This window comes from Marmota flaviventris, chromosome 5 (assembly GCF_047511675.1).
Source record: "Marmota flaviventris isolate mMarFla1 chromosome 5, mMarFla1.hap1, whole genome shotgun sequence".
Taxonomy (NCBI): Eukaryota; Metazoa; Chordata; class Mammalia; order Rodentia; family Sciuridae; genus Marmota; species Marmota flaviventris.
The window spans coordinates 117,295,565-117,307,643 of NC_092502.1; the positions used below are offsets into that span (position 1 = coordinate 117,295,565).

General features: G+C 40.8%; 1 long non-coding RNA gene across 3 annotated transcripts in view; it reads left to right on the forward strand.

Moving 5' to 3' along the window:
- The window catches only part of LOC114094988 (uncharacterized), an 88,484-nt gene extending 77,331 nt beyond the window's left edge, over nt 1–11,153 (forward strand). For all 3 annotated transcript variants that reach the window (XR_011707519.1, XR_011707518.1, XR_011707520.1), the window contains 3 exons: nt 34–51; nt 1,297–1,467; nt 11,022–11,153. This is a non-coding gene — a long non-coding RNA (uncharacterized lncRNA). The remainder of the gene's footprint in view (nt 1–33; nt 52–1,296; nt 1,468–11,021) is intronic.
- The last annotated feature ends 926 nt before the right edge of the window (nt 11,154–12,079 follow it).

Below are 12,079 nucleotides of genomic sequence, written 5' to 3' on the forward strand. Positions count from 1 at the left end.
TCTGTTTTGGATGGTGCTGGGGATCGACCTCAGGGCCTCATGAATGCCAAGGTAAGTGCTCTCCCACTAAGCCACATCCCCAGCCTCCTGTTTACCTTAATAATATTGAATTACACTTTTTGAATATAAGGTCCAAAATGGCCATTGCTATGATCTAGTGCATGGGACTAGAAGGCCATCATTTTAGGAATCACAGATAAATATAAAACCCTGCCGGTAAGCATACTCTAATTACAATCTAAGGCAAAAGGCCTCGTGAGCTCTGAAGTCTTACCCTGGGCCTGGTAACATTTTCTCTGTCCAGCATGCTGATCACCTTCCTTTTCTAGGTCTCAGTCCTCTTCATATTTAGTAATAGATTCTGCTTTCCTCTCTTGGGTTCCATTATCTTCTATTTCATGAAGAACACAGATGTGGTTTGTCAAGGATCCCCTTACTCCACTCATTTAAACAAACTCTTTTCTAATTTCTATCTCACCTTACACAAATTGACTGGAAAGGCCTTTCCATGCTCCACCATAGCCCTCCAATTTGGGTTTCATTCCCTTTACTTTTGAAGAAACAAACCCCAAACAAATGAACAACAAAAAAACTTATTTTTGACCTAGAACCTCAGGTTGTCCTTGTTGCTACCTGAATATGGTTCTTACGTGTGGTTACCTATTTTTGAATATAATATAATTGCCCTTCAGGGACCTTCGTAAGAACTAATTGCTATTCTTTTATTTAATCTCTGTTGAACAGACAAGATGACCCATTGAAAACACAGTAGTCATTGTCTCTTTCTGTGCCCTGCCACCATATCTCTATCTGTCTCTTTCTCTGTTTCTCTCACCTCTTCCACACTTAAATTCTCCATCCTGGCTGCAAGCAATCTCAAAGAACAAAACCAGAATAAGCCAGTTCTGAGGTGATACTTCTCTGTAATGGTGGCATGTGTGTGTGTGTCCCAGAGGGGAACAAGTATTTTCCCTTGTAAGAATTTGGAGAAAGGAATAATCTGAAGAAGAAATCCCCCCATTAAGCTGAGAAAGCTTGGAGCCAAATATATCTTCTGATTTTATAGATGCACAGACTCACAAAAGCTTAATAAAAAGGAACTTGAAAGGAGAAGATTATCAAATTGCTTTTAGGCTCCCTGCTTGATTATTTTAGGTACTAAGTACATGTGCCAATTTGCTTGACTGATTTAATGGTTCCCCCTCTATGACATTGTTAATCATAATAATTATATTAACTTACATTTGTTTAGTACTTCACAGTTTTTAAAACATTTTATATCCATTATCTTATTAGATCTTCACAACAAACTTGGAGAGCTGTGCCTGCCAGAAGAGCGTTTCTCTTGCTGGGAATGTCATTTCCAGAAGATCGGAGGCTGAAAGCTTGGAGAGGAGGGAGGGACCACGTAGGCTGAATCATAGGGGTTGGAAGGTGTCACTCCACTGCAGCTCCACCACATCCTGGGTGAGAGCGATCAGTCTTGACCCAATGGTGTAAAACATCATTTGCTGAACTTCACATTTCTGACCCAGTTGAACACTGTGGGAGCTTCCCTATTTTACCCACCAAGATAATTCTTGGCATCATTTTTGTTACTATGTCCCCAGTGAGTGTTCTAGTGTAATGCCAGATTTGTGGGACCCCAATAGACCTCCAGGAGCCAAATCCGATGCAATCACACAAGAGTCTTTATTGCAAGCTCAAGCCTGAACTCACAACCGATCCCGATGCAGCGGTCCCCGGGAGTGAGTCCCGTCCTTTGTTCAGTGAGATTTCATAGGTTTTGGGGGGATACTCTATGTGTCACAACATCACACAGCAAATCATTCCCTACCGCAGGAAAGTCAAACAACAACTCTTAACATTGATTAGCACATTCGCTGGCGGGAACAAGTTGGGTAAGGGTGTTGGTTAGTACAAGAGGGGGATTCCTTTGAACTGATTGGTTTAGGCCACGAGGGGTGTACATGCTAAACTACATGGTTTTCCAACATGTTATCAACCACCATAAACTAGTGGGGGGTCATCTGGCATCCCAGGTATTTTCCCTATCTCATGTTGATTGGTAGTTGCTAGGGGGTTGCTATGGGTCCTCACCTAGCCTGACTGAGTCAGGGACACCTGGCACTGCAGATCTCTCCTGTTATTTACAGACAAACAACTCAGCAGGGTGGGTATGTGCTTAGGAGTGCTCTGTGGGTTTTTCCAAGGACAAGGGTTTGGACAGGCTTTGCTCTGAGGTAGAGGCTGGTTTCTCAAAAATGGAGTCACATCAGTTTCTCACTAGCTCTGTCAGATTTAACTCTAAGAATTTGCAGCTCAATTCTTCCAGGGGCCTGAAGTAAGGCTGCTGCTGATGGAGCAAGCCTATTGTTTTTCTTTCTTGTTTCCAGAGTAATATAGCCCCAATTTCTAGATGATCTATATTTATTAGCCATAGAACACCAAAGCTCTGCTTAGTCCCTACTCACTCTCATAAGGACAACAGCTGTTATACAGCCTTTGACACAGAGCAACTAAGGTAATTGCATATTCATAGATGTGAAAATTGTGTTAAGAGATCACACAGTTTGTTTGCACAGCCAGAGTTGGTGATCCAGGAACAGTCAGTCTGCAGATCCTAGCTCCCAAACTAGTTATCTTTCCACTATATGATAGAATAAAGTTTGGTATCTTTTCCTCCTTCCTCCCCTTTTAAAAGTTTTCAGAAATAGGAAAAGTTCCAATAAGCCTTTTTTCCCCTCCAAAAATCCTGATCATCATTTCTGCCATTTCACCAAACCATTTCTGCTGTGCTCCGAGATCATTGAGTAAAATGGAAAAGTGTGTTTTTATTGGAACTTTTTCCCAGTCCGTGACCCTTTTCTCCAAGAACTCTCTCCCCAAGCACAGGGTGAATTCTGATAGCCATGTTATGGCACACGACGACTCTACCTTCTTATCATGGCTGCGTGTAAAACAGGTGAACCGGAGGGGATGGAGCAAATAGTCTGTTTGGGGATTCTGAATGGGAATGAATAGATCATTCAGTTTTATGGGTTATTTGAACTGAGGACAATTGAACTCTGGGGCTGGGGTCACGATGTTTGGCTACATAAATATTAAAGAGAGACTGAAGAAAGAAGAAAAAAGCAGGGACAAAGCTGAGGGCCGAGAAAGCATGCGGGGCTGGAGGGCTGGAGCTAGGCAGACAGCAGGAGCAGCTGCCTGGGGTGTTAACTGCTTTTTACTTCCCTGGCTCCAGATACACAAGCAGCCCAGGCCCTGTTGTAATTTCTGCCCTTGGATTTTTTGAGAAACATTTCTTTCTGAAACATTCGTGTTTTTGTTTAAGTTATGCTAAAGAGAGCTTCTCATCCAAAGAACTTTAGCTTGGATGTTCTAGAAACAACTCTCTTAAATTATTTGCTCCAAGCATATTTGTGATCGGCTAAGTATAGGAAATATCCTGCCCCAGCCACTGCCCTAGGTAGGCACACCTCGTTGCACATATTCGCAGGTACACATGTCCCCAGGTGTACTTGCCCAGGAGACTGTGTGTCTCAGTTGTGCCTGGCTTCACCTTTTCCTCAGCCTGAAGCTCCCTGAGAGGGCAGCATCCAACCTGACACTCACATACTTTGCCTTCCACGACATCCATCTCAGCAAATGTGCTGCTACATGCCCATTTTCTTTCTCTTGTGCAGCCGCCCTGTCACTCATTGTTTGCTAATGACTAGTTGGCAGGCAAAGAGAAGAGAAGTGGCAGCCAGCCTGGCCTTCAGACTGGAAAGAAGCATGTTTTTTAGGGAATGAAAACATTATTTGGGGAGAAGCACGTTCCAGCACTGAATATTTCTCTTTCAAATTCCTGCTGGGCTCCTTCTGTCTCCGAGTGTCTGTGCCTTCCTTTGTCACTTCCTCCCACCTCCTTCCCAGATGGATACTGGCAGGGCCATCTTATTTGGGGATGGGGCTGCTCAAAGGCAGGTGTGGGCTCTAGGGGAGACTCTAATATGATCTCCAGGAAGTAAAACATTAGAGTGGTTACAATCATGAGAAAGTAACAGGCTGCTATTTGGAAACCTTTGACATCCTCTCAAATTTTTCTAGAGGAAAACAACAACAACTGGTGAGAGATATCAGGTTCTCTCTGATATCCACACAAAAAGAAGTCTCCTATGCCTGTAGAATGAGGGTACCCTTGTCTTTGATTTAATATATGTTCCAGAGAAGGGCCAGACTCTTGACACCATTTTTATCATTCCCGCTTACCCGGGAAATACCCCGCCCACCTCACTCCTCCAGAGCCCTACAGGCTGGGTACCTGGGACCAGCTCTATAAGGCTGTCCCTGGGAGAGGGGGATTATGTTGAAAACAATGCTGATTATTCATCTGTAATTCACTATATACCCAACAGTTCCAAAACCCGGTCAAAAATGCCACTCAGGTCTGCACAGAGCGCTAAACACTTCTCAACCAGAAGAGGGCGCTGCATTCCTGATTTTTTTTTTTTTTTTTCCTTTTCCTTTTAAACCAAGAGAAAGTCCGAAAAGCGTGAAGGACTTTTACATCCACCCTGTTTTCTATGTATCAATAATAACACAACAACAAAAAAGTTCATCTGTTAATGACAAATAGTCAAGTGAAATATTAGGAAATGCCAGCCAGGCAGCTGGTGCAGAACACTGCTCAGGATGCAGGGCCCAGTGGCTTTTGGAGACCATATTTCTTGTGCTGCTTGCTCAGATTAGAAATGAAGTGACAAAAAAAAAAAAAAAAAAAAAAAAAAAAGAAAGAAAGAAAAAAAAAGGAACAAGGGTCTCTTGCTAGTGAGGAGCAGTGGGTAATATATTTGTTTGTACTATGGGATTGCAGTTCTACTAGAAGGCACACTTGACATTTTGATGAGTGCCTCCAGGGAGAAAAGGTACTAACTTCAGAACTTAGTTTTAATTATACTAAGGAGATTACATTATTCAAAAGCATCCCACTGGTAAGGTGCAACATTTCCTGAAACAGTTTAGTGGAAAATGCCACATTAATCAGTTCAATATTTCACTCAGAAGGCTTAATGATGGGAGAAGTTTAAAGTACCATAGCATGATAGTGCAGAGGAAAAGAAAAAAGAATGTTCATTTAGAGTAAAGGACTGAAATAGTTCTTAGACCTTCTTGTGTCTTTCCCCCATTAAAAACTGGCTGGCTGTGCTAGCAATCCAGTAGGGTTCAACATGTGGAACCCCATTCCCAAGCCTGTAGAATGAGGGTGCCCTTGTCTTTGATTTAATATACGAAATAGAAGGCAATAAGCAAAATAATGGGGAAGAAGTATGTCATGTGAAAGCCACATCCTCTGCCCATCTGCTCTAATTCACCTGGCAGTTCTCTGCTCTGCCCTCGCTTGGTCCAGGTTGGTGATGTACAGCTGCTTTCTTCCCCATACAGAAGGAAAAACGATCCTTGTAAATGGATGCTACTAGACATTAAAGGCAGATGGGCAAATGTGATTCTCGACTATCTTGTCTTTTTCTTCCCATTATTTCCCCCAACTCATATTCTAATTACCATCTGCGATCTACAAATTTGGAGTGAGATCTGGCCTGACATTCAGAGAAGTTTGTACTTATAACACAGGTTTTTACCTGAAAGGTAATACACAAAGGTGTATTGAGATGCTAAAGACTGAATATTGCTGAAGTCTGGAAATTCAATCCAGGTGGTATTAATGTCTGTAAACATACAAGTCAGCAGCCTATGGTTAGTCCAATTAGATGAATAATTTAAAAAAAAGGAAAATGAAAAAGAAAGAAAAGAAAATAAGGACTGAATCAAGATTAATTGTCCACACAGATATCCAGCAACTTGCTGCAAATAGCTGTGTGGCCATGGTGGCTAAAGTAAACGGGCACTGGTTAGGGAGCAGAAACAGTCACTATTTGTTTGTATGCTTGTTAAATTTTTTCTCCAGTTTTTGGAACTATGGTGTGGATATGGTTAGTCATTCAAAGGTTCATGGGCAGGAAACCTGATTCTCTCTGTTAATGCTGTTAAAAGGTGAACCAGGCTAGCGGGAGGTGATTGGGTCATGACTGTTAATTAATTAGGTCTTGCAGGAGTGGATCAGATCCCAGGAGAATGATTTGTTATAAAGAGTGAAGCTGGCTCTCTGTCTTGCTTCCTTTCTCACCATGTAAACTCTCTTAAATGCATTCCTGTGATGCAATGCCGTCCACCATGTTGTGATGCAGCCAGGGGCCCCTACCAGACACTGGACTTCCAAATAGCACGGTGTCAGCATCTGGAACTGAAAGCCAAAATAAGCCAAAATAAACCTCTTTTCTTTAAATATTACTCAGCATCAGGTAGTTTTATATAGTAACACAAAACTAAAAGTTTAATTTCTCTTTAGCTCTTGTCCCAAAGGAGCTGAAAAGCTGTGAATTTCAAACTAAAAATCAGGACTAAGATATGAGCTAAGTTGTCTAGAATGTACACTACATAACATTTCCCTGCCCTGTTTTCTTTCCTCTGTCACTTAATATCAGAAAACATTTTTACCACACGTGTACTGTGGGTTTCCTCCTTTATGTGCATGAGAGTCACCCTTGTTTTTACCTTCAAAGCTTTCCACTTCTGTGACACTTTTCTTCCTCCTACACGTGTCACCTTGTTTCTTTTCCTCTGTAGCAGGTCCCTTTGTAGCTTTATTTTCTGTGTATTTTCTTCTACATATATCCTTCCAGGCAACTTTCTCCATTGAAAGAGTAACCTTAGTGCTTTCTGAAATACTAGCTCATTTTTCCTAATACAGGAATCCTCCAATTTTTTCTTGCTCTAGTCTCATTTTGCTTCTAAGACTATATAAAAAAATTATAGTAAATTTAAGTTTTTTTTAAGACATGCACAACAGCTCATAAGCTTTTAACACCATTCCAGGGAAAGCAGTGTGTATAATTTTACCACTCAAATTACAATCTAATGTCATGTTCCTAGGCTGATTCATAGCACACGTGCTTGAAGGAAATTTAAGCAGGAGTATTTTTTCAGGGTCTTCCACTGTCTTGATGGTCTTGGAAGTCACAGTTGGATATTACTATTTTATGTTGCTTTATTTGCTATTACACAAAGTCCTTTGTCAGGCTTTGGTTTCATTCTTCAAGTTAGATTGAATGGTTTTGATTAGCTCCCATATTCCTCTCTGTGGCCTTGGAGCCCAGTCCCTACAGAGCTCAGGGCTGCTGACACTCAGGGTGTCTGTTTTATTATTCTGATTGTTGTTTTCTAGTTTAGGACACCAGGTGCTGTTCTACTCTTCGAATGTGATTGACTCCATTGTTGGATTTTTACCAAATTAGTTTTCTAAGCCTTATAACCATACCCAAGTCTTAACAAAGAAGTTGAAGTGTAGAAAACAGAAATTTAAGTGTTTAATCACCCAGGATTTGCTTGATACAGAGTACAGGCTACAAACTGACTTAAAACGCAGTGTTCATTAACTATTATAAAAAGACTCCATTACACTTGCACACAGTGGTGTAAAGTCTTCTTTGTGGTTTTAAAATAACTGACCTTTCATTTGACACAAAGTATCTAGTGGGAGAAAAAGGTAAAGGACACCTACCTATCCATCCCTTATGCAGAAGAGGGCTAGGGTTTTGATTCTGTCATTGTCCCTTGTAAGTCCCTGTTCCACAAGTACCTTTTATGCCTTTATGAATCATTTCTGACTTTGACATGAACTGGTGCTGGCTGCTGGCCTGACCTCCTTCTATACCGATAATCTCTTATGATTTTTTTCATCTCTTATGATGTGGTTTCACTATCACCATAATAACCATTTACCAAGGCTTGTTATCTGCCTCTTCTTGGGCAGTGCTCATCTATTCTTTAAAATTGAAGCTGGAAGAGCTCTTGTGTTTAATTTTTTTTTTCTCATGACTTTGGACTTGAAAAACTTCAGTTGATTCAAACCATGTGCATTAACCTTGCCTGGCTCTATCTGAGTCCCATCTTTTCTTTAATATAGCTTATTCTATCACTTGGTTTCTCCCAAACCATATATCTGCCTGTACTCTTATCCAAGTTACAAATAACTATTTCATTTATTTACTCCATATTTTTATTGGTGCATTATATTTGTACATAATGGTGGGTTTTGTTGTTACATATTCATACATGCACAGAATATAACAAAATAATTTGGCCAACATCTTTCCCCAATATTTCTCCTTTTCCTCTATTTTTTTGCATAATGATTAATTATGACTAAATTAATTAGAAATGACTAAATTTACAACTTCCCTTTAATGTTTCTTTATTATTGTAATGCTGCAGAACAATTGCACTTTATTGCTAAAATTTCGGAAATTATAAAATTAGCAAGTGCAATAGCTGTTCTTGTACTTGAGAATCATCTGGGAACTTTTAAAAACTGTAACACAAGCTACACCCCCAGAGATTTTGATTCAGTATGGTCTGGGGTTTAAGCGACCTTTTAGAATAACTCTGAGAATCACAACAAAGAAATATGAAGCTGCCAATGCTGTGATTTGAACATGTCAATATCACGTAACACAAATTGGAGGTGTTTTATTTTGTCTTTCTTTGATCTTTTGAACTTTAATTTACAAAATGTGGCTTCCCTCATGGTTTTATCATAATATTGTATTCTCCAAAGCATAAATTAAAGAAATTTTATTTAAAAACAGAAAAATAAGAAATTTAAAACAAAGAAGTGTTCATCAATACCCTTTCTTTGGAGTGCAAAATTGAAATGCAAAAATGCATCACCTTTTCCTTTTTGACAATAATAAGAACAGGGGTTTAGATTTTATTCAGGAAATAATTCTTCCTAATTTTGAGTATTAATATAAAATGAAAACATTATATATATATACACACACACACATATATAATGATGTAGCAATTACATTACTAGGAATCATTCTTGTAGAAACACTTCTATAAGGATTTTCACAGGAGCATTGAATGCAATGAAGATAAAACCAACCAACAATAACAACAAGTCCAAAATGACTCTTACAGGGGCCATGGTAAAATAAGATTTGAAACTGTATGCAATGGAAAATATGCAGGTTGTAAAAATTAGTTATGTGTTCTGTCTTGGAAAGGTGTTCATGATGGAGTTTAAGACAACAAGGGACAAAAAAAAATTTAGCAATGTAGTTTCCCCTGTCCACCTTTTTGTGTAAGAGGAGAATATTCTCTGTGTGTGTGTGTGTGTGTGTGTGTGTGCATGTCTACATAAAGATATACCAAATTCCGGAATGATAAGGAATTCTCCAAATTGCTAACTGGGGTTCTATTTTTTTTCGGGGGGAGTGTGACAAAGAAAAGAGGTAAGAAAGGACTTTTCTTTCACTGTATTATTACTGCATTGTTTCAATTTGCTTTCAACAAGCACACATCACTTATCTAATTTAAAAAAAAAAAAGGGAAAGGACAAATAGAGATTCAAAAGTAGAAGTGACAGGCTGGGCTCTACTCACTGCTCCCCAGAGAGGCACAATACACCTTGGGTGTGGTGCCCTTGGAGTCTAGGCTACTTCTCCCAGATATACAGGTCCCACTTCTGCAGACCACACCAGTTGCCCTGCCAATTGGCTGCCTGAGTTGCAGTCCTGCCTTGGGTGTGACCTCAGATGAGTGTGCACAGAAAGACGTGCAGGGCCTGGGTTTGGCTGAGTTTGGCTCTCTGGGGCCAGGTGAGGACATTTCAGAAACTCAATAGTATGTCACATCAGCAAGCTGGTCCATCCGTGCTGTCATCCTCATGGATGTAGGTACTGTATATGAACCTCCCAGGGAACTACTAAGAGAGATGGCTCCAGCACCCTTAGGTCTCCTATGTTACTCTCATTATATACCCTGCCCGCTTTCCCAAGAGAATAACCTACTTATTGGGAGTGCTCACGATGTGCCAGTCACTCTCAATACCTTCTATGAGTTACCTCAATCAATTCTCATAACAACCTGTGAGGTCGGTGCTATCATCACCCCTTTTTACAGATCCAGAAACTGAGGCACAGAAAGGTTAATAACTTTGCTCAAACTCATATGAAGAGTAAGTGGCAAAGCCAGGATTTGGACCACATGCATCTCACTTTGCTTTTTTCCTTCCTTTTAAGCCCAAACTTTCCTACCTTCACCCACTCCCATATTTTGGAGCCTGAAAGCTGTTGTTAAAGATAGAAATGAAGCACCACTTCAGAATGCATGACTCCTTCCTTTAGGAGGAAAATATCTTAGAATTTAAGGTTAATAAAATACTGGTTTCAAACAAGGTTTTGATGAAAACAATTTATAAACATATTCATTTGTTTTCCTGAACAATAAGTTTATTTTTCATCGTAAATTGACAAATTATAGTTGTATCTATGTATGGGGTACAAAGTAAGATTATTTATGAAAACAATGAAAAATTACATTAATTAACATCCATCACTTCAAATACTTATCACTTTTTGTGGTGGAAACATTTGAAATTTACTCAGTGATTTTTGAAATATATGATACATTATTATTAACCATATTCACCACACTGTGCAACAGGTCCCAAGAAATCCAGTTATTCCTCATGTCTAAGTGAGGCTTGTGTACACTTGGCCGCCATCTTCACATTCTTCCCACCCCCAACTTCTGGTGGCTCCTTCTATTCTTTGCTTGAATTGTAAATTTTTATTGCCCTTTGCTTTGACCATATTTTTCTGGTGTTCTCATGAAAACTGTCTCTCAAAGTTTGCAAGCAAAATCTATCACATAGACGAAAGGCATGGTAGCACAGTGATTGTTATGGTTTGGATATTCAGCGTCTTCCAAAAGGTCCTGCTAGTGCAGGAATATTCGGAGGTGAAATAATCTGATAATGAGAGCTGTAACCTAATCAGTGCATCCTCCTTTAAATGACTGGGTGGTAGCTGGAGGCAGGTGTGGCATGGCTGGAGGGAGGGTCACTGGGGGAAAGCCCTGGAAGGGTGCAACTTCCCTGAAGCCCCTCCTTTCTGTCTGTTTTTCAGCTGCCAGGAAGTGAGCAGCTTCCCTCCGAGGTGTCCTTCCTGTGATGTGCTGCCTTACCTTGGGCCAGAACATTGGACTGGCTGTCTAAAAAACAGAAACTATGAACCGCAAATAAACTTTTCCTCCTCTAAGTTGCTCTTGTCGGGTGTTGTTGAGGGCCACAGCCAAGTCGGGATGACTCGTGGCATTTTTGCCAGAAGTAGTGGTTGAGAGGTGACGCCAGTGAGCCATTAAGATGGTGACTTTTGAGTTCTCGCGGAGTTCCTGTTGAGTTCCGGTTGAGCTCTTGTGGGGATTCCTGAAGAGTTCGCGTTGGTTGGTGAAGTTCCGGTGGTAGGAGTTCCCGTTGGTGTGTGGTGTGTTCCTGGAGGAGCCGCGTGGGTGGCGTTCGGGAAAGTTCCTGGGGAGTGTGCTGGTGGAGTTTGGAAATAAAGTTTGTCCCTGCTTGAGTGGCTCGTGATTTGTGCCCAGCCAGACTGCGGCAAGGTGTTACAGGGTTTATATCTGAGGTGTCCCCCAAAAGTTTATGTGTGAGACAATGCAAGAAAGTGTAGAGGTGGAATAATTGGGTTATGAGAGCCTTCATCTATTCAGCACATTACTCTCCTATAGGCATTTGCTGGGTGGTAACTGTAGAGTGTTGTTGGAGGAGGTGGGTCATTGGAGGCATGCCTTTGGGGTTTATATTTTGTCCATGGTAAGAGGGGCTCTCTCTCTCTCTGCTTCCTGGTATCGCTTCCTGAGCCACTTCCCTCTGCCATACTCTTTCTCCATGATGTTCTGCCTCATCTCAGGGCCCGAGGAATGAAGCTGGCCATCTATGGATTGAGACCTCTGAAATAGCGAGCCCCCAAACAAACTTTTCCTTCTTAAAATTGGTGTTTTAGTTACAGCAGGGAGGAAGCTGACTAAAACAGTGGAGAAAACAACAACTTAAGCCAGACTCTCTGAATTTGAATCTTGGCTTGGCCACTCATCAGCTGTGAGAATTCAGGCAAATTATCTAACTTCTCTGTGCTTCAGTTTTCCTCATCTGTAAATTTACTGATCTGTCCAG